Source organism: Podarcis cretensis (genome assembly GCF_951804945.1).
Source record: "Podarcis cretensis genome assembly, chromosome: 7".
Lineage (NCBI taxonomy): Eukaryota > Metazoa > Chordata > Lepidosauria > Squamata > Lacertidae > Podarcis > Podarcis cretensis.
In genome coordinates, this window is record NC_137176.1 from 6,552,667 (window position 1) to 6,577,004 (window position 24,338).

At 46.3% G+C, this 24,338-nt stretch overlaps 1 pseudogene across 1 annotated transcript; it reads left to right on the forward strand.

Moving 5' to 3' along the window:
- The first annotated feature begins 1,189 nt into the window (after positions 1-1,189).
- On the forward strand, positions 1,190-1,602 carry LOC307219520 (small nuclear ribonucleoprotein Sm D3 pseudogene; annotated as a pseudogene). The gene has a single exon. The product of its transcript is annotated as a small nuclear ribonucleoprotein Sm D3 pseudogene (transcript).
- Positions 1,603-24,338: the final 22,736 nt, after the last annotated feature.

Below are 24,338 nucleotides of genomic sequence, written 5' to 3' on the forward strand. Positions count from 1 at the left end.
TAACCTGAACTGCGGTGTGTGGGAGGGCACCCTCCACGCCTTGCCCCCCTCAGGAGAGCGTCCGCCCTGGGCAGTGCGGGTATATGCTACGCTGCTGGTGCTGTGGCAGCTTTTAGGAGGGCAGAGAGTGCACATCCTCCTTCTGAGGAGCAGACATGAAGCATGGGAATGAGGAGATTGGAAACAGTACAGTGGTACTTCGGGTTACATACGCTTCAGGTTACAGACTCCGCTAACCCAGAAATAGTACCTCGGGTTAAGAACTTTGCTTCAGGATGAGAACCGAAATCGTGCTTCGGTGGCACAGCAGCAGCAGGAGGCCCCATTAGCTAAAGTGGTGCTTCAGGTTAAGAATAGTTTCAGGGTAAGAACAGACGTCCAGAACCTTAACCCAAGGTACCACTGTACTGGGATGGCAACAGTCTTTGGTATACATTGGGATCTTCAGAGCCTTGGCAAAGTATTGCTTCAAGTACAGTGGTGCCCCGCAAGACGAATGCCTCACAAGACGAAAAACCCGCTAGACGAAAGGGTTTTCCGTTTTTCGAGGCGCTTCGCAAGACGAATTTCCCTATGGGCTTGCTTCGCAAGACAAAAACGTCTTGCGAGTCTTGCAATTTTTTTCGCTTTTTTCTCCCTTTTTCTAAGCTGCTAAGCCGCTAAAAGCCGCTAAGCTGCTAATAGCGCTAATCCGCTAAGCCGTTAATAGGGTTGCTTCGCAAGACGAAAAAAACGCTAGACGAAGAGAATCGCGGAACGGATTCTTTTCGTCTTGCGAGGCACCACTGTATTTAAACCATGGGTAGGCTAACTAAGGCCCGGGGGCTGGATCCGGCCCAATCACCTTCTAAATCCGGCCCGTAGACAGTCTGGGAATCAGCGTGTTTTTACATGAGTAGAATGTGTGCTTTTATTTAAAATGCATCTCTGGGTTATTTGTGGGGCATAGGAATTCGTTCTTATTTTTCCCTTCAAAATACAGTCCGGCCCCCCACAAGGTCTGAGCTGACCCCTTATTTAAACCTTTCAAAACATAGAAACCTTTGGAAATCTGGTATATAAACCAAAAGCTGAAAGGCCTGAAGAAATAACAGGAAAGAGAAGCCCATTATTACATCAAGAAGTTTATGGTGCAGAGGCATGTTGCATGCTGCGACAGCAGTGGGCATGGAAATGAAGGCATGCCGTTGCGGAGAGTTGGGAGCGCCTGGTGGTTTGAACATGCCCAGCTTCAGTCATGTCTATCGGAGTGGCAATTCAAGTCCTGCATGAAGCAGAGAGTCATATTGTGACCTGTGAGATGAATACTGAAGCAGTGTACTGGGGAAAGCTCACTGAGGCCGAGGACAACATGAATTGCCAAATGTCCAACATCACAGTGACCTACAGAGATGGGCGTGTGGCGCAACTAGAGCAGGTGTACATTCGGGGGAGCAAAATCCGGTTCCTCGTCTGAAAAATGCTGAAAAATGTGTCAATGCTGAAAAGTATGAAGAAAAAAACGGGGCTCTGGGGCCGAAATGGGGCAAACCAGCTATCCTGAATGCCCAGGTAACTGCCAGAGGAAGAGAGCATGGTAACATTTTCCAGAAGTGGTGGTAGCATGGGATGCAGCCTTTTCTCAATGAATTGAAAACTGTTCTTGTGGAATGTAGTGCTGGTGGTGGGCTTTTGTGTTCTTCAATAAATGTGTTTCTTGCAAAAAGGAAGTTTATGATGCAACAGTTACAGCACTACAGTGGTTAATGTTTGATGCTTTATTATGCTTTTATATGTGTTGGAAGCCATCCAGGGTGGCTGGGGCAACCCGGCCAGATGGGCAGGGTATAAATAATAAAAGTATTATTGTAGTTGTTGTTGCTGCTGCTGTTGCTGCTGCTACAGTTGAGTCTGTGCATGTCCATTATAATAACGTGGGTGGTCAAAAGGTGTTTTTTTTAGGGTTTCCAGAGGTTTAGAGCTGCTAACAGCTGCTATTTAACATCTGTATAAAGCTGTTGGGAATCGTCATTAGGAGGTTTTGAGCACAGAGTCATCGGCACACTGCTCTTTTTCTCCATATCACCTGAATCAGGAGAGGCTGTGAAAGTTCTAGATCAGTTTCTGAATGTCATGGTGGATTGTATGAGGGCTAAAAAAAACTGTGTTTGAATCCAGGGAAGAGGCTCTTTGGGTAGGTGCAATGTGCTTTATGTGGGTTGCCCTTGGACCTGGTTCAGAAGCTCCAGCTGGTGGCCAGGATGCTGGAAAGACACCATTGTGAAAGCATCTGCACTGGCTGCTCATCTACTATGGAGCCTGCGTTAATGTACAAAGCCCAAAAAAACTTAGATCCAGGGAACCTTAAGTACCATCCCAAGAGACGCAGGTGGCACTGTGGTCTAAACCACTGAGCTTCTTGTGCTTGCCAATCGGAAGGTCAGCGGTTCAAATCCCTGCGACGGAGTGAGCTCCCATTGCTCAGTCCCAGTTCCTGCCAACCTAGCAGTTTGAAAGCATACCAGTGCAAGTAGATAAATAGGTACAGATGCGGTAGGAAGGTAAATGGCATTTCCATGTGCTCTGGTTTCCGTCATAGTGTTCCATTATACCAGAAGTGGTTTAGTCATGCCAGCCACATGACTCGGAACGCCAGCTCCCTTGGCCTGAAAGCGAGATGGGCGACGGAACCCCATAGTCACCCCTGACTGGACTTACCTTTTTACCTAGGTACCATCTAAACCCTTACATCCCTGCTTTACTGATATCATCTGCAGGAGGATCGTTGGTTGTCCCCAACTGGCAAGGCTCATCTGACAACAGCAAGAAGCTGAGAGTTTCGTGTCACTGGCCCAGTCCTGTGGGATGCTCTGCCAATATAGATTCAGCAGGTACCTTCTGTTTCAACCTTTAAATGTCTGCTGAAAACTTTCTATGCTGCCAAGCTTATGCAAGCAAAAATAAATAAAATCTTTCCATAATGGTTCATTGATGGCCTTTGATTTTTAATCTTTGCGTGTTTTTATTATATAAGGATATTGTTGTAAGCTTTTGATATTTTTTATGATACAGCTGTATATAAATATTTTTTATAAATAAATATTGCAAACTTGTAAGAATAAAGGGATAGGAGGAAACATGTATACTACTCTGAATTATCTGGGGAAATATAAGGATTTAAATGTAAGAATACATTTATTTCAGCTTTCAGCTTTTTTCTGTTTGCCATTCTGAGCTTCAGTCTACAAGCTTCTCATTCTTTTTCTGAAATTAGGGATAATAACAACCTTGAAGTGGAAAGGGCAATATGGTGAATACTGCATTTGAAAGGCCATCCATTTATTTCCAGGAGGGCATCAGTAATTTCAGATCCCTAGATTTTTTTCCATGGAGCCTCAGATTCTAAAAACCACAAATGGCTGTAACTAACAGCTGTTGCCAACATTAACAGAATGAAAGGGTAGAATCCTGAATTGTGCCTCTTCAGACTGCGGCAAGGGAGGGGGTCATGCATTCTTGTTTTCAGTGCCCACCATGTTAAACAAAACCAACACATCCCTGAATCTAACAAACTAGTTCATCAGTGGGACAGCTTTAGCATAGCCCTCACTATAATGTGCTAATTTACTACATGCAAAGAAACTCATTCTAAGCAGTATTCAGAATAACCACAGTTTAGGCTAGTCTACTAGATGCACTGGGACATGACTCTGGTAAGCAGAATTGCAAGCAAACAATTAACTTGAATATATATATTCAAAAGCAGACTCGGAGGCGTTTGGATTTGTGGTGGGCCCAAAATGGTGACTGAGATTGCTGAGGGGGTGGGTACTGCGTACGGGGAGAAGGAGGCAAAGTGTTACAGTCGTCTTTACAAAGTGCAACCTGAATTCACCAAGTGTGTTTACAGTCAGTTGATCTCCCACCTGCAAACCTCCTTTCAGGAGCAGATCCAGGATCTGAATGAAGAAGGGAAACTCAGTGTGCTCTTTAAATCACTAGATGAACTTGCGGAAGAAGCAAAGAAAAGGGGAACACCAGTGGAATCCCAGAGGAAGACGTCCACAGTGCTATAGTACCATACCTTCTGAAGCAGCGCAGATTCCTACAAAAGGCCATAAAAGAAAAGCAAGAGGCGAACTCACGGTTGGCTGAAGCCGTGCTGGCTGGTCGGAAGAGAATTGCAGACCTGCAGGAGGAGATCAGAAAGAGCAAGGAAGGGTGGCAGGCAGTTGCTCAAGAAGGTCAGCAGATCGTGAGCAGCCTTGATGAGCTTTAGCAAGGAAGCAAGGCCTTGCTGGCTCCTCACAAATGGAGCCCCAACTGAAAAGGTGCTTTGGAAGGTTAGGATCCCAGCCCAGGACTTGTAAAAGCTCTGAGGCGGGATTCCCCGAAGAACTAACAGGCCACAAGTCTACTGCAGTGTGAGACTCACTGGTTTCCAATTCTTGCAGAGTGTTGCTTTCACAATCCTGCCGCTGGGCTATTAAAAAAAGTTTTTGCTGTGTGTTTGGGACCTGGACTATATGACCACACCCTGGACTGTGCAAGCCGGTGGGGAGGGTGTTCTTTTTGCAGCTGCTTGAACTTTCCTTTTCCCTTGGTCAAGGTGCATTTGAGCCCTTGAAATCCTCATCAGGAAACTGAGGCAGAGGTCACTTCCCACTGCAATATTCTCCCACATTTTATTGCTTCTCAGTCATTTTCTTCTTTCTGTAAGTTGCTTCCCTGCTTCTGTTCCTACTTAACACTTCTCGAAAACTCCATCTATGTCTTGTTTACCATGAAGCTCAGCCACTGGTGAGTCAATGGTAAGGTTGCCACAAAACAGCCCATGTTCACAGCAGAATCATTGGGGTGTTGGGGGGGTGACCTAAGCAGCAGCACCTCAGCTTTCTTAGTTTGAAGGAAGCAAACATTTGTTAGTTACTGATGTATAAAGCAAGTACAGTATAACCAAACCTCTCCTCTGAAATACTGTGTGTGTGTGTGTGTGTGTGTGTGTGTGTGTGTGTGTAACTTTTGAAGCAGATTAGAACTGCATTAAAATATTGCTACCAAAAAAAAAAGCCACACTCCCTCCTGTTCTCTGTAGCCTTGTATCTTTCTGTTTGAGCTTAGAAACACTCCTGGAAATATTTGTGTCAGACTTCCATTCTCTGACCAATCAGTTCTCTGCACCACTCAGCCAATCCCAACCCGAAAGTATGGCTGCATACATGCAATACTGTTGCACACCACCCCAATCTCTGAGCAGTGTGAGTCTAGGGGTTCCAGGCTCTTTGCCCAGGATTCAGTTTCCTTGGAATGTGGGAGAGAGCGGAGACTGTAGCGTCTTTATGATGTATGGTTTATTTCCAGAGATATACAACCTGAGCCTATGATGGAGTGATCCATAGCATTAACACCGCAGAAGGTATTGCTTCTCCCATAGGCACAGTCTTGAATTTCAGCTGAAATCAAGCACGGCTCTGACTCCTAGCTCCTACCTGCTTCTTGCCCAGTTCTCACAACTCTGCTGCCTTTGTCCTTCTTTCTAACAACAGGTGAGGAAGGAGGCCCACCCATTTTCCATCTGGCTCAGAGCACCTTCCCTTGTCAGACTAATCCCACACTTAGGCGATAACTACAGGCATTCTCTCAGAAAGGAATTTGTCCAGCCAGTTCAACAATGGGACCTTCCCAATGGATTGCAGGATCCAGATCTCCAGGAATTGTAAGAGATGGAGGCATAATACAGACTAGCATGCCCCCTCTCCAACTTACAACAATACATTTAAAGCATGTAAGTTCCTCCCAAGAATTCTGGGAATTAATTTGCTAAGGACACTGGGAACTGTGAGGATTAAACTACAGTTCCCAAGACTTGGGGGCAGGGAGTCATATGTTTTAAGCATTATGTATGATGTGCCGTCTATACTGCTGTGGCCAGAGGCCCCTCCCATCCATCTCCAGGCGGGAAAACCGGGGGGGGGGGAATGCATTTTACTAGAACAGCAGACTCCTAGCACATTTGCGGGTTCCCTTCCCTCCCCCCGATGAGAATGCAGCAAACCAGGATACAGGAATTAGCACACAGTCAAAGATGGACATCAATTTTTTATCTGCCCTGAATTGTCCGACATTCAGCTTCCTTGGATGTCCACAAGTTCCAGTGCTGTGAGAGAGGGAGAAAAAACCTGTCACAATGCTCTGTCACAATGTGGTTTTGGACGCATCACTCGTGACCCCCAAACCGGACACAGCCCATTTGCCAAACAAATTAGGACAATCCTAATTTTTGCACTCCTGGGTAATCAGAAACAGGAAGCTTGGGCATCTACTGTACAAGGAGGGCAAGGAGGTAATTGCCTCCCTGGATGAGACATAATTCCCCAATTTACAGGTTTAGTTTTTTTATAAAAAAAAAACCCCAATAAAAATCTAATGTTTGTAGAACCTGAGTTATATGAGGCAAAACATACAGGCACATTTCTCACCCTTTTTTTTGTTGGAAAAACTAGCTTGCTCCTACCTTACAATGTTTTCAGCCAATGAATGAAGTCAAAGCAATGACTGACATTTAGGAAAGCAGATCATCTGTATAAATCTTTTGCCTTAAGGAAAGCAGATCATCTAGCCAATTAGACAACTAGGTATACCGTATTTTTCGCTCTATAAGACGCACCAGACCACAAGACGCACCTCGTTTTTGGAGGAGGAAAACAAGAAAAAAAAATTCTGAATATCAGAAGCCAGAACAGCAAGAGGGATCACTGCACAGTGAAAGCAGCAATCCCTCTTGCTGTTCTGGCTTCTGGGATAGCTGCGCAGCCTGCTTTCGCTCCATAAGACGCACCCATATTTCCCCTTACTTTTTAGGAGGGAAAAAGTGAGTCTTATAGAGCAAAAAATACGGTAATTGTCTGGAGAAGGAACTTCCTGGTTCGTTTTTTAGCGTTTTCTGCTGGTCTTCCCTTGTGGAGAAGTGATTGCTGGCACATAACTCAGGTATGCAGGATTTTAGTGTAACTGTTTGGAAAGTAGTGAGTTGACTCAAAAACAAAAGGTAGAAGCTAAGACAGGAGTTCATTATCTTTCCAGCTTAGGATTTATTTCATGCAAAGACATTTTTAAAATTACTCTGCTAATGCCAGTGCAGATAAAATCCATCATTATGCTCATACTGCAGGGCTGGAACTGAGAGAGTATGGGTTGCATTAGCTGTGCAAAAGTAATCCAGCATCGTTAAACCCATTTTTCTGGGGGGAGGTGGCTTAGAGTGTGTGTGTGTGTGGTGAACATTAAGAAAAAATATCATGTCAGTGATCAGCATAAAAAGCAATAAAATTGCAACCACAAAACAAAAAACACATCACAAATCAGTAGTTGAGATAAATACATCAACATAGCTGGAAAACGCTCCAGCAAAATCCTGGGTGAGCAGGTCAGCTTTACACAGGCTTCTGAATGCCGATACTGTAGGCACCTGCCAGATGATGGCTGGAACCACATCCCAAAGGGCAGGTGCTGTCAGGGCTGTCTTAAGCATATCCAGTGCCATGGTGCAAAGCACCTCACTCCCACCCCATTTCCCAGAGTTTTTTAGGGACGACAGCGCTGCCAGTGGGGCTGGAGGAGGCGGGCACGGTGCTGCTTCGGCGCAGCATGGCGGAGGTGGGCGAGGGCAGCGAGCTGATGCCAGGAAGCGCCGTGTCAGCCTCCACCTCTTCCCTGGCGCCCTCCAGAACTTGGCACCCTGGCTCTCTGCGCCAATAGCCTCTATGGGTAAGACGCCCCTGGGTGCTGCCACACTTAATTGACATAAGAACCACCCCAGGAGCATAGGGACTGCTCAGGCTGTCTCTGCCAAGAATTCAAGTGTCCAGGCTGATCCAGAGGCTCTAAAAGGTGTTTCTCTTATATTTTTCACTTCCAGCCCCCACATGCCTCCCAAATTATTTTTACCCATCTCCTATAATTTCTCCTCCCTTTCTCCTTGTTCACCTCATCCAATCTTCCCAAATTGCCAGTTTCTTTCACCCTTCCTCCCCGGTCCTTTTACATTCACTTTTTTCTCCTATTTCAGCTCCTGTCTCCTACTCCCTGTTTGTTTGCTTCAATAATAATAATAGTTCATAATTTCCTCACTCCCTAATTTCCCTCAATGTTTCCTCTGGCCCTTTCCCCTCCCTCTCCACCCAAACTTCCGTCTCCTGATCCCCTTTACTCCACATGCCTGGAGTTGCTGGTGCCTACACTTGTCCAACCAAAAGGATATGGGCAGGCTGGAAAGTGAAGAGGCCCTGGGTAGGTTGTGACCCTGAGACCCACCTAAAAGTGGCCCAATGGTGGGTCCTAGCAGACTGTTTGAGGAAAAACTGCTCTAGTTTCAATCCTGGTTATGTTTAGTCTAAAAATGGATCTTAGGTAGTAAGCTGGGAAAGAGCTACTGTCCTGGGGTAGCTAGTCTGAGCAGATGGCAGCCGGCTGAGTTGACCTACAGCCTGACACTGTATAAGGAGAGTACATAGGAAGGAGATGGAATTGTGAGCAGAGATGCAATCGCGTCTCACTGTAAAGCAGTGATATAGCACATCTTTGTCGTGAGAAGCTCTATCATGCATCCCTGGCAAGCTCGACAAAGTGGCAGAGGTGGTGTTGTGGAGGAGGGAGCAGTCAACAGACTTTTATTTTAAAAATTTAAAGGAATGTTCAGTAGCTGGAAATGCAAGAATCTGCATTTGGTGAGGTTTATTAGAAGCTTCAGGATAGAGAGGTGCTCCCTTTGTGCTGCCATAGCAGCCATTCCAAAGCTCTTTGAGGTGGCTACACATTTGCACATCAAAAGGAGGAGCTGAAAACATTTTGCAGGGGGAAGCTACTGTCTCTGTACTGTGCTCCCTTCCCAAGTGATCATCCTTGCTCTTAGCGATATGGTCAGATGGCATCTGCCGGCACTTAACTTGATAGGACCATATTGTCTGGTGGATCACATGGGCTATCTCCATGCTGATGCCAGCGCTGTTGTCATCATTGTCCTCAAGAGGTACAACACTGATCAGAGGGGCAAACCCCCATGATAATCCCAAAGAAAGACTCCTGGATACAGCTGTTACCATGGCAACATTGTTCTCCACCAAGCTAATGCATTTTTTCATTGACTTCAGCGCTCCACTGATATTTGAGAATCTGGTCTTTGTCCTTCAACACTACCATAATCTGGCTACCTAGCAGGTATTTCTGCTGGAGGTGTGTTGTTCAGTGACCAGAAAGACCATGACATCAAAGGCGTTCAGCGCAGTGCACCTTCTCACATCACAGCACTGCCACACTGTGTGACATAGCCCTGCCATGACATGCTTTCTGCCATGCACCTATAAAAGAGAGGCATTGTTTAAGCAAGCTCATGCAGAAGTCGCCTCACAACAGCAAATGTGTTGGTTTTCATAGTGGGTGAAATCTTGATCAATGCTGCTTTGTGGGTGAATGGGGCACAACTTTCTGTAGGGAGAGTGATTTGGCCCCCTGCCACTCCAGCTATCAGCTCTTTGCAGCACAGCTTCTGTGCCTTCTTTTCTCTCTAAAAAACCTAGCATACACTACAGGGTGTTACAAAATGAAAAACCATAATAATAAAAGCAAGAGGGGAACTCTCCAGGCACGTGGATTGCTAGATGCATGTTTATGTGCCACCAGAACCAGACGAGGGCAATTGCTTGCTTTTCTCTGATTTTAAATACAGTCCCTACTTTTGTTCCAAGCTTTGCTAGGGAATGCAGGCTTAGGCAAGGTTCAGGTAAGATGGAAAATCTGACAGGTATAGTTCTGTGTGACATTGACCGAAATGTGTCACAGGAGTCACTGTAGGAGAACACCGATGGCCTGGCCAGGTTTGCTTGTTTTAATTTCCAGCATGGGTAGTCATCTTAGCTAGAAAAACAACAAATGTAGCATCTGAACCATACACTTAAAGAATTTTGTGGACCAGAGTTCCTAAGAAATGTGCTGGTCTGTAAGGTGCCATAGGTCTCTGTGCTGTCTTTGTTTCAGTTATCTGTCTCATTAATTAACCGGTCAGTTTCCCTTTGACTTGAAAGCTCAGGTGTTTGAGCACACTGCCAGAATCGGGAGCCACTAGACCCCTACCTCACTTTCTACGGGATTGATTTTATCATTATTAACATCTCTGCCCACAGCTATGTTGGACTTCAGTAATTTGTTGGAAGTTGTCATAGTAACAACAGCAGTTTCCTATTGCATGTTGGATTCTGGCTCAGCATGTATTTCTGCATTTTCCCCAAAAAGGCATGCTGTGGAATCTATCTCCTATACAATCTTGCTTTCTCCTAGTCTCTGTTAGAGATACTCTGTCATATATTAATTATATGTGTACAGGTTAGATGCATTGTGTGGGTGTCAACTGACATCTGAAAGGCCTACATTTATGTCAGGGCATTAGCTTTCTTGCTTTCTTGCTTTCAGCATTTCGATGTTGCCTTCATGCTTTGCTGGTGAACTTCCTTAATGGTCACTGTTGGAAGCAGAGTGAAGGTTTAGATGGAGACACCTTGGTCTAATCCTTGGCAGTGATGAGCTGAGGTTGGGGGCTCCTGGCACAGCTCCCACATAAAGGTAAAGGTAAAGGTACCCCTGCCCATATGGGCCAGTCTTGACAGACTCTGGGGTTGTGCGCCCATCTCACTTAAGAGGCCAGGGGCCAGCGCTGTCCGAAGACACTTCCGGGTCACGTGGCCAGCGTGACATCGCTGCTCTGGCGAGCCAGAGCCGCACACGGAAACGCCGTTTACCTTCCCGCTGGTAAGCGGTCCCTATTTATCTACTTGCACCCGGAGGTGCTTTCGAACTGCTAGGTTGGCAGGCGCTGGGACCGAGCAGCGGGAGCGCACCCCGCCGCAGGGATTCGAACCGCCGACCTTTCGATCGGCAAGCCCTAGGCGCTGAGGCTTTAACCCACAGCGCCACAGCTCCCACATAAGCCATTGTAAATTCAGCGAGATGTGCTTGGCAAAAAGGGGCTCTGAAGGCATGCTAACCAGGCAACACCTGTTGCTTTAAGAATCCCTTTACCTGGTTCGAATGACAATGATCTCCATTCTGTGAGTTCCTTCCTGTTATATCCTAAAGCATACCAGCAACTCCACACATCCTGTGGAACAGGAAGAGATGAGAAAGATCACCCCAGTTATATCGCCTGCTATTTGAAAAGGGGCTAATCACAGACCTTCTGTTTAAATTCTGGATGATGGCACAGACAGAAATAATCCAAAGATCCCTGTCTCCTGTATTAGGAGAAAGTTTGCATTCAAATGCATATGTTAGTGAAAATACCAAACAAACTTGAATTATATTAGGGGAAATGGCTTCCAAAAATGTGTACATCAATCAAAACTAGTTTGAATATGGCTGAAAATGTTTGGCTTTTTACCCTCTGAACTCGACACACTTTGCTGCAGCAGCTGCATGTTGACTGCCACAAGACTGCCGTAATTACAGTTTCCATCCTCTGCCTGCCTTTGGATTCAGTCCCTCAGTTCTGACCATGTACCGTAATTTTTGTGCTCTTTCAATGCTGTACCTCAGCTCTGAACCTAAAACATTTTGCTCCTCCTGCACAGTCTGCTTAGAAACAATTTAAAACTGCTTAGAAGCCTTTTTGGCAAGTAAGCAGTATATAAATAAATATATCAACTTGGTTGGCTTTCATCTGTCTTGAGACACCATGGTGTGTGCCTCTGAGGGTGAAGTCAAACCGATGAGGAATCACAGCACCTGCTGTGGCTGCAGAGACTGGTAACTCATAACTGCTCATAACCACGTTGTTTTTGTTCCATTAGCAGTTCCCAAGTGACATCTCCAGGGCACAAACCTGGGCCGTATGTATGGAGGTCCTGACCTGCCTAAGACAAGACCCACCTCTCTGCCTCGCTGATGTGGTCCAAAGGAAAGCAGGGAAATAGTTTGGCACCAGCTTGCCTGCAGGAGTTTCCGGAAGGAGGCATACAAGGTATCATCCAACCATCTTAGGGACTCCATTCCGGATTTGTACAGGGCTTGTTCCTTAGCCTTTTCCTCTCCCAAAGATATCTTGGAAGGCAGCAGAGGTTTAGCACCAGAGTTTCCCTTCTCCTAGGTCAACCTTCCCAGGTTGAGGAACCCCATTCGCCCCTCACTTCCCTCTACAGCAGGTGCAGAAACTGCCTTCTTGATCATTGGACCTGCTCTTGGTCTTGTCTGATAGTTCATTGGGCCCTGTCTTTGCATGCAGGAGAAGACCCTAACTCATGGAGGGTTTGAGACCCATCAGCTCCCCTCACCTTGTTTTAGCCAGCTAGTCAAAGCCATTTCCCAGGATGTGGCCGCTGTTGCTTGCTGACAGCTACTAGGAGCCACAGATGAGCACTGAGTGAAGGTTGGGGCCAAATGTGGACAAATTACCCTGGAAGGAACATGACATGTTGCCCACCAGAAGTACTACCCCTCCCCTAACACCCCATACACCCCAAATATATCAACAAGTAATCCAGGGACTGAGCTTGCCTGGCAAGTTGTTTCAGTTGGATGTCCTGCGTGCCAGCCTCTGCCAAGGTGATGTGGTTGGGTCTGCTGGTTGCCATGGTGGACATGAAGGCATATAACAGTGGTCAGCAAACTTTTTCAGCAGGGGGCTGGTCCACTGTCTCTCAGACCTTGTGGGGGGCCGGAATATATTATGAAGGGGGGGAAATGAACGAATTCCTATGTCCCACAAATAACCCAGAGATGCATTTTAAATAAAAGCACACATTCTACTACTACTACTACTACTAATAATAATAATAATAATAATACTAATAATAATAATTTTATTATTTATACCCCGCCCATCTGGCTGGGCTTCCCCAGCCACTCTGGGCAGCTTCCCAAAAAATATTAAAATACTGTAATACATCAAACATTAAAAGCTTCCCTAAACAGGGCTGCCTTCAGATGTCTTCTAAAAGTCTGGTAGTTGTTGTTCTCTTTGACATCTGGTGGGAGGGCGTTCCACAGGGTGGGTGCCACTACCGAGAAGGCCCTCTGCCTGGTTCACTGTAACTTGGCTTCTCGCAGTGAGGGAACCGCCAGAAGGCCCTCGGTGTTGGACCTCAGTGTCCGGGTAGAACAATGGGGGTGGAGACGCTCCTTCAGATATACTGGACTGAGGCTGTTTAGGGCTTTAAAGGTCAGCACCAACATTTTGAATTGTGCTCAGAAACGTACTGGGAGCCAATGTAGGTCTTTCAAGACCAGTGTTATATGGTCTCGGCGGCCGCTCCCAGTCACCAGTCTGGCTGCCGCATTCTGGATTAGTTGTAGTTTCCGGGTCACCTTCAAAGGTAGCCCCACGTAGAGCGCATTGCAGTAGTCCAAGAGGGAGTTAACCAGAGCATGCACCACCTTTGGTGAGACAGTCTGCAGCCAGATAGGGTCTCAGCCTGCATACCAGATGGGGCTGATAAACAGCTGCCCTGGACACGGATTTGACCTGTGCCTCCATGGACAGCTGTGAGTCCAGAATGACTCCCAGGCTGCACACCTGGTCCTTCAGGAGCACAGTTACCCCATTCAGGACCAGGGAATCCTCCACACCTGCCCGCCTCCTGTCCCCCCAAAACAGTACTTCTGTCTTGTCAGGATTCAGTCTCAATCTGTAAGAACACGCTGATTCCTGGACCGCCCGCGGGCCGGATTTAGAAGGCGATTGGGCCGGATCTGGCTCTCGGGCCTTAAGTTGCCTACCCCTGGCATATAAGCATCTGACATTCACACTTTGATCACAGCATTTTCTCCTCACTTCTCCTCACTCAGATGGAAATACCACACCTCAACCCTGCATCATTGTCCTCTATGGAAAAGCTGGCAGGCAGATAATTTTTAAGACCAATAGCCGTTTTATAGCTGTCTATAATGTGTTGAAATAGACTGCCCCCCCCTCCCCCCGCCCCCCGCTCTTTGCAGGACAGGAGGCTCAGATTATTTTGTAATTGCAGTAGGCAGGGCAATGCTGCTCGGGTTGGCTCCTTAGTGCACATCTGCGTGTTTGTGTTTAGACTGGTTTGCCTGTTCATGGCTTTGATCCCAAGGCGAATGCAGCCATCCCAAATGCAAAGTACCCAGCCTCTGAAGCCTCATTAGCATGGGCTCTTCTGGCAACCAATCAAAGTGCAGGAATGGCCAACTGAGGCTACCCATACGATGATTATGTAAAATTACTGCCAGTCCAGCTCTTGAGTCAGTCAGAGTGCAGGTGGGGAAGTATGCAATTGGGAAATGAATATGCCATTACGGAGCCACAGCTACCCTCCTTGCATCCTGTAATTCCGTTTAACTAACAGGCTGTGGCTTTGTAAAGACATTTGATTATGGTGCTTAACCCTGCAGCCAGCAAAGTGAAACACCTACATGTTTAAATAACTTGAATAAACTCACAGTCAGTGGGGATTACTCATTCCAGTAAAGTTGCTGCCACTTGTGATGTGTACAGTGCAAAGATGTACGGCTGGGGGGGGGGGGAATCCTCTCCCGGTTCCAGCATTCCCTTTAACACCCACCCGGGAAGAGACTGCACTTCCAGGGCCCAGTAATCAGAGTGTCTGTTCTGCTTCCCTCCAGAGGCAAATTAGAGGGCTCTCTGTGCAACTCAGGGCATCTTCTCCCAGGGACAGAACATTTCTGAGCAGCCATTCTGTGTTTATCAGCAGGGGAAAGCTTTTGCCTTTTGAAAATGGCTCTTTCTTCTGCAGTTTAATCATCACAGCTTTTATTTCTTTTGTTTACTCAGCTAAGAATGAAAATACACAGTCGCCTCCTATGGTGCCATTAAAATGTAGATGGGAAGAAGAACTTGATATTTCTTTTAGCGACACACAATGGGCAAAAGGGTCTCTGAGAAATTACACCCATTCTTTAAGTAGCAGCTTTTGGAGGGATGCGGCATAAATAGCTCAACTGGAGAGTTTCACTTGTATAAGAATTAGATAATGCAAAAAACAAAAAACAAAAATATAATACTAACTGGAGCACTTGCTTTGCCTTCTCCAGGCAGAGGGGTGGAAAGCCTGGCGTCTTGAACAGCTAAGAGTGAGCTATTGGTTGGTTGGCTGGTTGGCTGGTTGGACTTGTTACCTGCCCTTCACTGTGAGGTCACAGGTCGAATTACAACAAATAGAACATACAATTTTAAAACACATAAACCCATTCCAAAATGGAACAGAGCAATATAAATTCCATAAAGGAGGCAGTTCACAAATATGAAACTCCGTATCTTAACTATCAAAGGCCAAGATGAGTCTTCAGCACATGATGAAAATTGCAGGATGAGAGAAGCAGATGCCAGAGGGAGAGATAGAGAGAGACAGAGAGCCCTTTGTGCGGCTGCTATTCCCTGCACTTCTGAGGGTAGAATCATAGAGTTGGAAGAGACCACAAGGGCCATCGAGTCCAACCCCCTGCCAAGCAGGAAACACCATCAGAGCACTCCTGACATATGGTTGTCAAGCCTCTGCTTAAAGACCTCCAAAGAAGGAGACTCCACCACAATGCTTGGCAGCAAATTCCACTGTCAAACAGCTCTTACTGTCAGGAAGTTCTTCCTAATGTTTAGGTGGAATCTTCTTTCTTGTAGTTTGGAACCATTGCTCCATGTCCGCTTCTCTGGAGCAGCAGAAAACAACCTTTCTCCCTCCTCTATGTGACATCCTTTTATATATTTGAACATGGCTATCATATCACCCCTTAACCTCCTCTTCTCCAGGCTAAACATGCCCAGCTCCCTTAGCCGTTCCTCATAAGGCATCGTTTCCAGGCCTTTGACCATTTTGGTTGCCCTCCTCTGGACACGTTCCAGTTTGTCAGTGTCCTTCTTGAACTGTGGTGCCCAGAACTGGACACAGTACTTCAGGTGAGGTCTGACCAGAGCAGAATACAGTGGCACTATTACTTCCCTTGATCTAGATACTATACTCCTATTGATGCAGCCCAGAATTGCATTGACTTTTTTAGCTGCCGCGTCACACTGCTGGCTCATGTCAAGTTTGTGGTCAACCAAGACTCCTAGATCCTTTTCACATGTACTGCTCTCAAGCCAGGTGTCACCCATCTTGTATTTGTGCCTCTCATTTTTTTTGCCCAAGTGCAATACTTTACATTTCTCCCTGTTAAAATTCATCTTGTTTGTTTTGGCCCAGTTCAGCAGAACTTCCAAGAAGGATCCCTTCTGTGGATCTTCACACCCGATTAGGTCAATAGGGTTGGGGACCAGGGGCACCGGGGGGGGCATGGGGCCAAGGCCCTCCTAAATTTCCATATCAAAGGGCCAGGGCCCCCCAAACTTCTTTGCACACCACGGGGCGTCCACATGCACATCATCACGCCCCACAGTGTGCCTGTGTGACATCAGCATGCCACGGGGTGCACTGACGTCATGCACACAAGCTGAGCACATGGTGTGCTGAGCACATGGAGCACTGGTGTGATGTGGCCCTGGGACCCCCTGCGGGCAAGGGGGAGGAAATGATGGGGACAGTCTTTCGGATATTTGGGGCTTCAGATAATTTAGGGCAGGCTTCCTCAACCTTGGCCCTCCAGATGTTTTTGGTCTACAACTCCCATGATCCCTTGCTAGCAGGACCAGTGGTCAGGGATGATGGGAATTGTAGTCTCAAAACATCTGGAGGGCCGAGGTTGAGGAAGCCTGATTTAGGGCTTTAAATGCTAATGTAAGCACCTTGAATTGAGCCCAGAAATGAAGTGACGCTTCCCTCCCTCCTGGGACAGTCTCCCGCCGACAAGTGTGCAAGTTCATAGAGTCTCAGTAGCAAGAGGTACTTCATCCATCTGTTTCTTCTTAGACCATACCACTAGGCTGCAAGCAAGGGGTGTGCATTCAAATGCTCTTTCATCAGAAGAGTCCTACTGGATCAGACAGTCCATCTAGTTCAGCATCATATTTCCAATATCAGCCAGAGCAAAGTCTCTGGAAACTCACAAATGAGGCACTGAAAGCAAGGCTCCTGCCCTGCCAGCTGTTCGCAATTTGTATTCAGAGGTAAGTGCCTTTGAACATGGAGGTTCCATTTAGCTGTCATGGCTTATAGCCACACCTGCCCTCCATGAATTTGCGCATTTCCCTTTGGAAGTCATCTAAGCCTGTGATCATCACATTTTGTGGCAGCAAATCTCAGAGATATATATATATATATAGATATATATAAAATCCTTGCCTGTGGAAAAGTAGCTTTTCAGAAAGAAGGCTTAAGCCTAGCCTTTTCCCCAACTTGCTGTTTTGTTCACATATGGATTGTTTTGCAGGGGTAACGTTTTCAAATAAACAGCCCCACACCTGCAGTCAAAGTAATAAAACTCAGGCAGAGCTTTACTACTTGATTCTGCTGATTGTATAACGTGGCTCTAGGGTCAAACTACACATAATGCTAAATGAATCCTATAATTGGGCTTCTCTGTTTCTCTGTCTCTCTCTTAAGTCAGCGTGGCTGTGAGGGCAGGGGTGACCTGGAACAGAACTGGGGAGGGAGAGTTTACCCTTTCTCCATTGCACCATTTTCCTGCTGAAAATCCACCCTGAAGCCACTTGGGGAAGATTTCAGCAGAAAAATCAGGCAGGGTTTACAGTCTACTATCCCCTGTATCTGCTGGGAGTTGAAAAAGAGAGAAAGAGAAAGAAACAAAGAATTCTGTTTCTGGGATCCAAAATCATGTTTAGGGTGCAATCCTAAATCTACAATAGGGGGGAAAGTAGTGGAGCTTATTCCTGAATAAACATGCTTCTGTTAATGTCACATGTAGTTTGACCTTTTGTCTCAAGGCAATAGACTGGGTGAGTTAATCCAGTGGAAATGCATTTTGTTCAATTTGATATTCCACCGTAATCTACCATCCCAAACAATGATCAAATTCTCCTTTTTTGTCACAGTGCCATTGTCCAAATCTTAATAGACAGCTCTCAAAATCACAAAGGGATTCCCCTTTCCTGCTCTTCTAGCATACAGATTACTACTGCTAGTACTACTACTACTACCACTACTACTACTACTACTATATTTATTTATATCCTGCCTTTTTCCCTGACAGGGCCTCAGGGCAGCTTACAGATAAAATAAGAACAGCTAAAAACATAGCAAAAAAAAATCATTAAAAACAATTATTGCTAGAATTAAAACTATGAATATACAACATCTATTAAAAACATACAGATAATCACAACAAAGGCAGCATGGCACCTGCCCCCTCATTTAAAGCAGCCAGTTCCCAAAAGCCTGTTGGAAGAAGAAGGCCTTCACCTGCCAGCGGAAGGACAGCAAGGAGGGAGACAGTCTGGCTTATTCAGGGAGAGAGTCGCAAAGTTGCCTGGGAGCAGTCACTGAGAAGGCCCTCTCCAATGTCTCTGCAAAGCATTCCTGTGAGGGCCCAGAGGCTGAGAGAAGGACTTGCCCCCAAGATCTCAGAGCCTGTGCAGGTTCATATAAGGAAATATAGTTTTTTCAGCTAACTTGTACCTAAGCCATGTTGGGCTTTATAAGTTATCAGCAGCGCTTTGAGTTGTGCCCATAAACAGCCCATGGAGCTGTTGTAGCAAGGGCGTTTTATGAATGAGACAATCAAAGTGAGTTTAGTCCAGCTTTTTCTGTTGGGTGACTTTTTGAGAATCTCACATTCTGGCACCAGTACGGCGATATACTGTACCAAACTATATCACATGATCACACCGTAGTTGTCCTACAGGTTCATCTGGTTCACAATCACAAGCGATCTCTTTGTATCTTTGAAGCACATCCTTTCCCTCAAACAATTCTGCTGTCCTTCTCCACCTGCTTGCTTTCATAAACACAAGTGGAGGTGGACAAAGAGATTTGCAGAACGATGGATCACACACACACACACACACCCCTACCTGTTGCAGAATTGGTATATGTAGACTCCCCGGTTTGCGAGCTATTCACAGAGGCAAACATTACAACAGTGTGGGTGGTGAATCATTAGTATTAAACCCTCTTCTTAACAAAGGGAACTAAATGATTATCAGTGTTGGGTTGAAAAGAAACAAATCCTTAGGGTGCTCCCACAGCTCCGTAAATTTAAATTCCTGTGAACAATACAACTTCCCACTTGGACTTAATGTTGACCTGCAGGTTGTGAATGCATAGTAAAGAATCGTATGCGCAGGGTCTTGCTTTGGAGGCATTGATTTGTGAGTGCCTATCAATGAATCACATTGGTCACCATAGTCTCCAACTGCTCCAAAAATGCTGGAACTGTAATGAAAACCCATGAGGCTTCTCACTGTGTCACACAGAGCCCCCAATTCCCATCTTTGCTGAGTACGCTCACTGGAAATGGCTTCATATTGAAGGAAACAGGGGGAAAGAGAGAGTTGCCAACTGAGCTTGCCTTCTCCTCCCAGCTAAAACACAAAATATTATGTAAAGAAGCTTAATAATGCTACATTGTTCACTGTGGAACTACCCCATAGATGATGGCTTCATTTTATGTTTTATGTTGTTTCAGTTTAAGCCTTATGTTACATTATATGCAGGGGCATACAAGGGGGGTGGGGGTGGGCCGCCCTGGGTGCCACCCAGGGGGGCGACAAGATGGCCTGCTGCCTCCCCCCAGCTGTAGAGTGGCTGAGGGCACGTGCACAGTCAGTATAGGCGCCACTTGCATGTGGTGTCCATATAGTTGTCCGTATGGGCTACCACGCATGTACAGTCCATACGGGATGCTGCGCATGCGCAGTCCGTACAGACATCACGCATGCACTGCCACGCTGTTCACCTTGCCCCTCGGCGTCTTGCCCCAGGTGCCAGAGAGGGTTCCTCCACCACTGATTATATTTTCTGCTTTAAATGTTTTGTGATTATTGTGTACCGTACTATGTTTTCGTAGTTTTTTTATAAAAAAAATTAAGCGGCTTTCTGTGCAAAATAAATAATACCCACATTTAAAATAAATACCTGGTTGGGATTACTTATAATTGAGCAAGTAGCATTGCCTGCTGTAGCCAACGCTCCTTCTGCACCGAGACTAAATGCCTTTGAGGCATCCATGCCTCACTGAGCCCATCTCAGAACCAGACCCCACCCTTCCTTCTGTAGGTGGCATCAAATGCTTCCTCCATCTCCTGTTCCTGCTTCAAAAGCATATCAGCTGTTGCCTCTTTACTGCTTATGTTAGGCTCCTTAATGGTAGACTCCTTTGGGAGGAAGGGTGGGACAGAGATTTAAGAACAGGAACCATAGTGCTCACATTGCTTGTTCGCATTCATCTGCTCTGGAATGTTCTTCTTCAGAACCTGTCCCTGCTTTTTGCAATCTCCATCCCCCAGTTAAAGAATCTAAAAAAAAATAGCAGCGCTTTGGAGTCGTCTGGCTTCAGCTGGGCCTTCTCAGACTTATTTCCGAAGATTCTTCATTGTGTGAGGCTCAGTGTTTTTCTCCTGATGTTTCCCCTGCTACTTCATCTATCCCTGCCAATCTTGCTGAGGTGTTGTTTTTTCTTCCCATAGCAAACTCAAGACTGAATTGCCATGGATGGATACCTTAATTCTGACTCAAAGGGATTCAAATACAATGGAATCTCAGTTGTCGAACGTAATCCGTTCCGGAAGACCGTTCAACTTCTGAAACGTTCGACAACTGAGGCATAATGGGAGTTGGCAATTTCAATGGAGAAAATTGATAAACACGCCTCGGAAGCCATTTGACTTCCGAGGCGTGTTCGAAAACGGACGCAATTACCGGTACTTCCTGGTTTTCAGCGTTTGAAAACCAGAACATTTGGCTTCTGAGATGCTCGAAAACCAAGGTTCCACTGTGCTACATATGAGACTGAGAAAGAAATGATATTGGGCTGGTCCCTCTATGTCAGGATGCTGTCAGCACTTCCTGGCTGGTTTCCCATGAAAGTATAAAGATAAGGGAAAGTTTCTTACCAGCTTTTTATTTCAATCTTTAAAGAGAGAGGCTATAGAACCCAGCCTCTTGGATAATGGTATTGTCCCGAGTGAATCTCCTCCACCACCCCATCTCTCCCACTACCTCATTCATCATTTTCACCATTTCCTCTACGGGTGCTGCTACGTACCCTCTGTCTTTGAGCTCTTTGCTCTCCTACTTTTAAGGCTCGCCGGGTTCTGGGAGATGAAGGATCTGGAATGCTTTCTAATGACAACGTGTCAGCTGGGTGTTGTTCTGGCTTTCCCATGATTTCCCAGCTTTCCCCCTCATCTGCCTCTGAGCTGCTACCACCCTCAAACCGCTGTTGTAAATCTATATGGTCCTCCTCTTCCTCCTCCCTGGAAGGGTCCAGAAGGGGAGGCGGTCTCCACTATTCCTCCTCTGCCCGGTCCCCGGCCTTCTAAAGCTCAAAGGTGAAGTTTGGGTGCATCCCATTCCTTGCGGACCCAGAGGAGTGTTGTTAACAAGAAGTGGTGTTCCAATACATGGTCACAAATGGGATGGCCTCTATCTGCTCTTGGAACCTGATCTCCAACCCCCAGACCCCTCTGTGTGGAATTACTTCCCAGTGGAAACCCTCAGCCTTACATTTTGTTTTCTAATGTAAGGTTACCAGACGTCCCTCTTTCCCGGGGACAGTTCCCCGATTTACAAATCAGTCCCCTGACAAAATCCCCTGAATTTGACTGAAGTTGAAAAGTGTCCCCAGATTCATTGGAAAAAATCTGGTAACCTTTGTTATGCTAAAGCAGCAATGCTGCAGCAAGCAAAGGCTACAGCAGCTCAGACAGCTGCTTGTGGCTGCAAAGCCAGACAGGATGTTTGTGACTGTTGCCATGGAAACAAAGGGGCAGTCCATTCTGTACTGAGCACCGGATGTTAGCTCAGTGTGTGTGTGTCATATGACCTGTACAGGATGTACATGGGTGGAGTTTGGAGGTTTCTCTCTGTTTGTTGAACAGAGCAGACATGTTTTCTCTGTACTGAAGTGAAAGACAGGAATAAAGACAATGTAGATACATTTCTGTCTGTGTCTGATTCCCCTCCCTGGGGATATGCAGGGAGCAGGGAGGAAGAGAAGCAGTTGGTGTGTTTTTCTCACAGCCTGAGAAAAATCGCCGGAACGGACCTCGAGTGTTTTTACTGCCGGGAGTCGCCGGAGGGAGGTCAAAAGAATTCAGCCGGTGCCTGGAGAGATAGGCACATACCTCTGCATAAAGGAGACTGTATTCTGACCTTGGTAGCAGAGCATGGTTTCTACGATCCATGGAACTCTGCAGAAATAGAAGCCTGAGATGGAAGCTGATTCTCTGCAGCTAGAAGCTGACCAGAAGAAGCTGAAAGCCAAGCTACGGAGCCCAGGTATGAAATTTTCGGGCTTAGAAGTGTGAATGCAGATGGATTAATTCTCTGCTTCATGGGAGCAACGTTTGGGAAAAACAGCTCCGAGAGAGAAGAGTCTGCATTCCAAACATTCCTGTGGTTTTTCCTGTCCAAGGAAAGGAATGTGGTTGCTTAGCAACGCAAGATAAGGGCTGGAAGTCAGGCTATGCCCAGATAGGCACAAACAGCTCGTGTTTTGACTAGGCCTTTACAAAGGAACTGTTGGAAAGGGACTTTCCAAGCGGCCAGTGTTATTGCTGCCAGGTGCACAGGGTGTAAACAAGCCAGCTATTGGATTTTAGAGGCTTGTGTTTGAGAGTCAATGCAAGGACTCAAAATGGATGCCAATAAGAAGGGAAGCCTGCCTTCTCCACCCCTTTTGACCAGTGACAATTATGCATCTTGGTCTATTAAGATGAAGGCTTTGCTGCAGAATCAGAGACTGTTTGAGGTGATTGAAAACCCCATCCCTGCAGCACCAACGCGTCCTTGGGAGTCACAGGATATGAAGGCCAGAACTGCTATGATTCTGTGCGTGTCAGACTCTCAGCTTATTCATATACAAGGTTTACCGCACGCGAAAGATGTTTGGGACACGCTGAGAAGGACACATCAGAGAGATGCAGGTTCTTCAGCGTTGCTGTATTTTGAAAAGCTGACTAACCTGAGGCTTGCGCCTGATGGAGATATTCAAGCGCACCTGACGGAAATGAAATTTCTGCGTCAGCAGATGGTGGAACGCAATTTCCGTCTGCAGGAGGAAGTGTTTTGCTTCATGGTGATCAACAGCCTGAATCGGACTTACAAAACTGTTGCCAGTCAGCTGGGGTCTCTCCCAGCAGCTGATCTAACGGCGGACAGAGTCTTTGCCGTGGTTCTTTGTGAACATGACAGACTTGCCGCCCTGGAAGTCAAGGACAGGGGGAGACAAGAACGGAGTTCAGACACCCCCACTGCTGTAGCTACTGGAGAAGACGCCGTAGCTTTGAACGTTGTCCGATGCCACAATTGTGGACAGACTGGGCATCTTCAGCGGAACTGCAGGAAGCCACGTCAGAACAAAGGAGCCAAGGGAAGCTCCACGAAGTCTGAGGCGTCAGGCAGAAGTCATGCCAAGTCACAGGCAAAGCCTGCAAAGGCTTTGATGTCCCTAAAAGCCACACCACAAGTGGGGAATTCCTTCGTTTTAGACACGGGAGCGACGGTTCACATGACCCATCACAGGGATTTGTTTTCGTCGTTTAAGAAGCAAAGCTTCGTTGTACAACAAGCCAACGGTCGAGAGCTGGAAGCCACCGGAATTGGGACTGTGTATCTTAAAAGTCTGAACTTGACTATAAACGATGTTTATTTGGTTCCAGAGTTGAAGTACAATCTGCTCAGCGTTTCGCAGATTGCCAAGAAGGGACTAAAACTGTGCTATGATGATCAACACTGCGAGATCTACAAAGATGGAGAGTTGTATCTTTCTGCCGAAGAGAAAGATGGACTGTATTTGTTGACTTTTGATCAAAGTGATTACATGGAATGTAATTCTTGTGATTCTAACATGATTTCTTTTGCAGGTGTAGCTGAAAAGAACGCCAAGCAGGTCACCTCGAGGGTCGACAAGGCGTTTCAGCGGGTGTATGCTGATGTGATTGGTCCTTTAGCACCATCTAGAGGCAATGCAAAGTATTACCTAATATGTGTTGATTCTTTCACAGGTTTTGTCTGGATTTATCTTTTGGAGAGACCGAAAGAAGCCTTAGAAAGGTTTAAAGAGTTTTGTGACAAGGTTAAAAATATGCATGATGCTGACATAGATTGTCTTTGCACAGATGAGAAGCCAATTTTTCTCTTACAGGTTTTCCAGAGGTTCCTGAAGAAGAAAGGGATAAGACACAAAATTGCTAGTTCCGAAGAAGCTTGGAACAGATGTGTCTGTGTTAGGGTGAACAAAGAATTGCAAAAGGGAATGGAAGCGCAATTGCTTAGTTC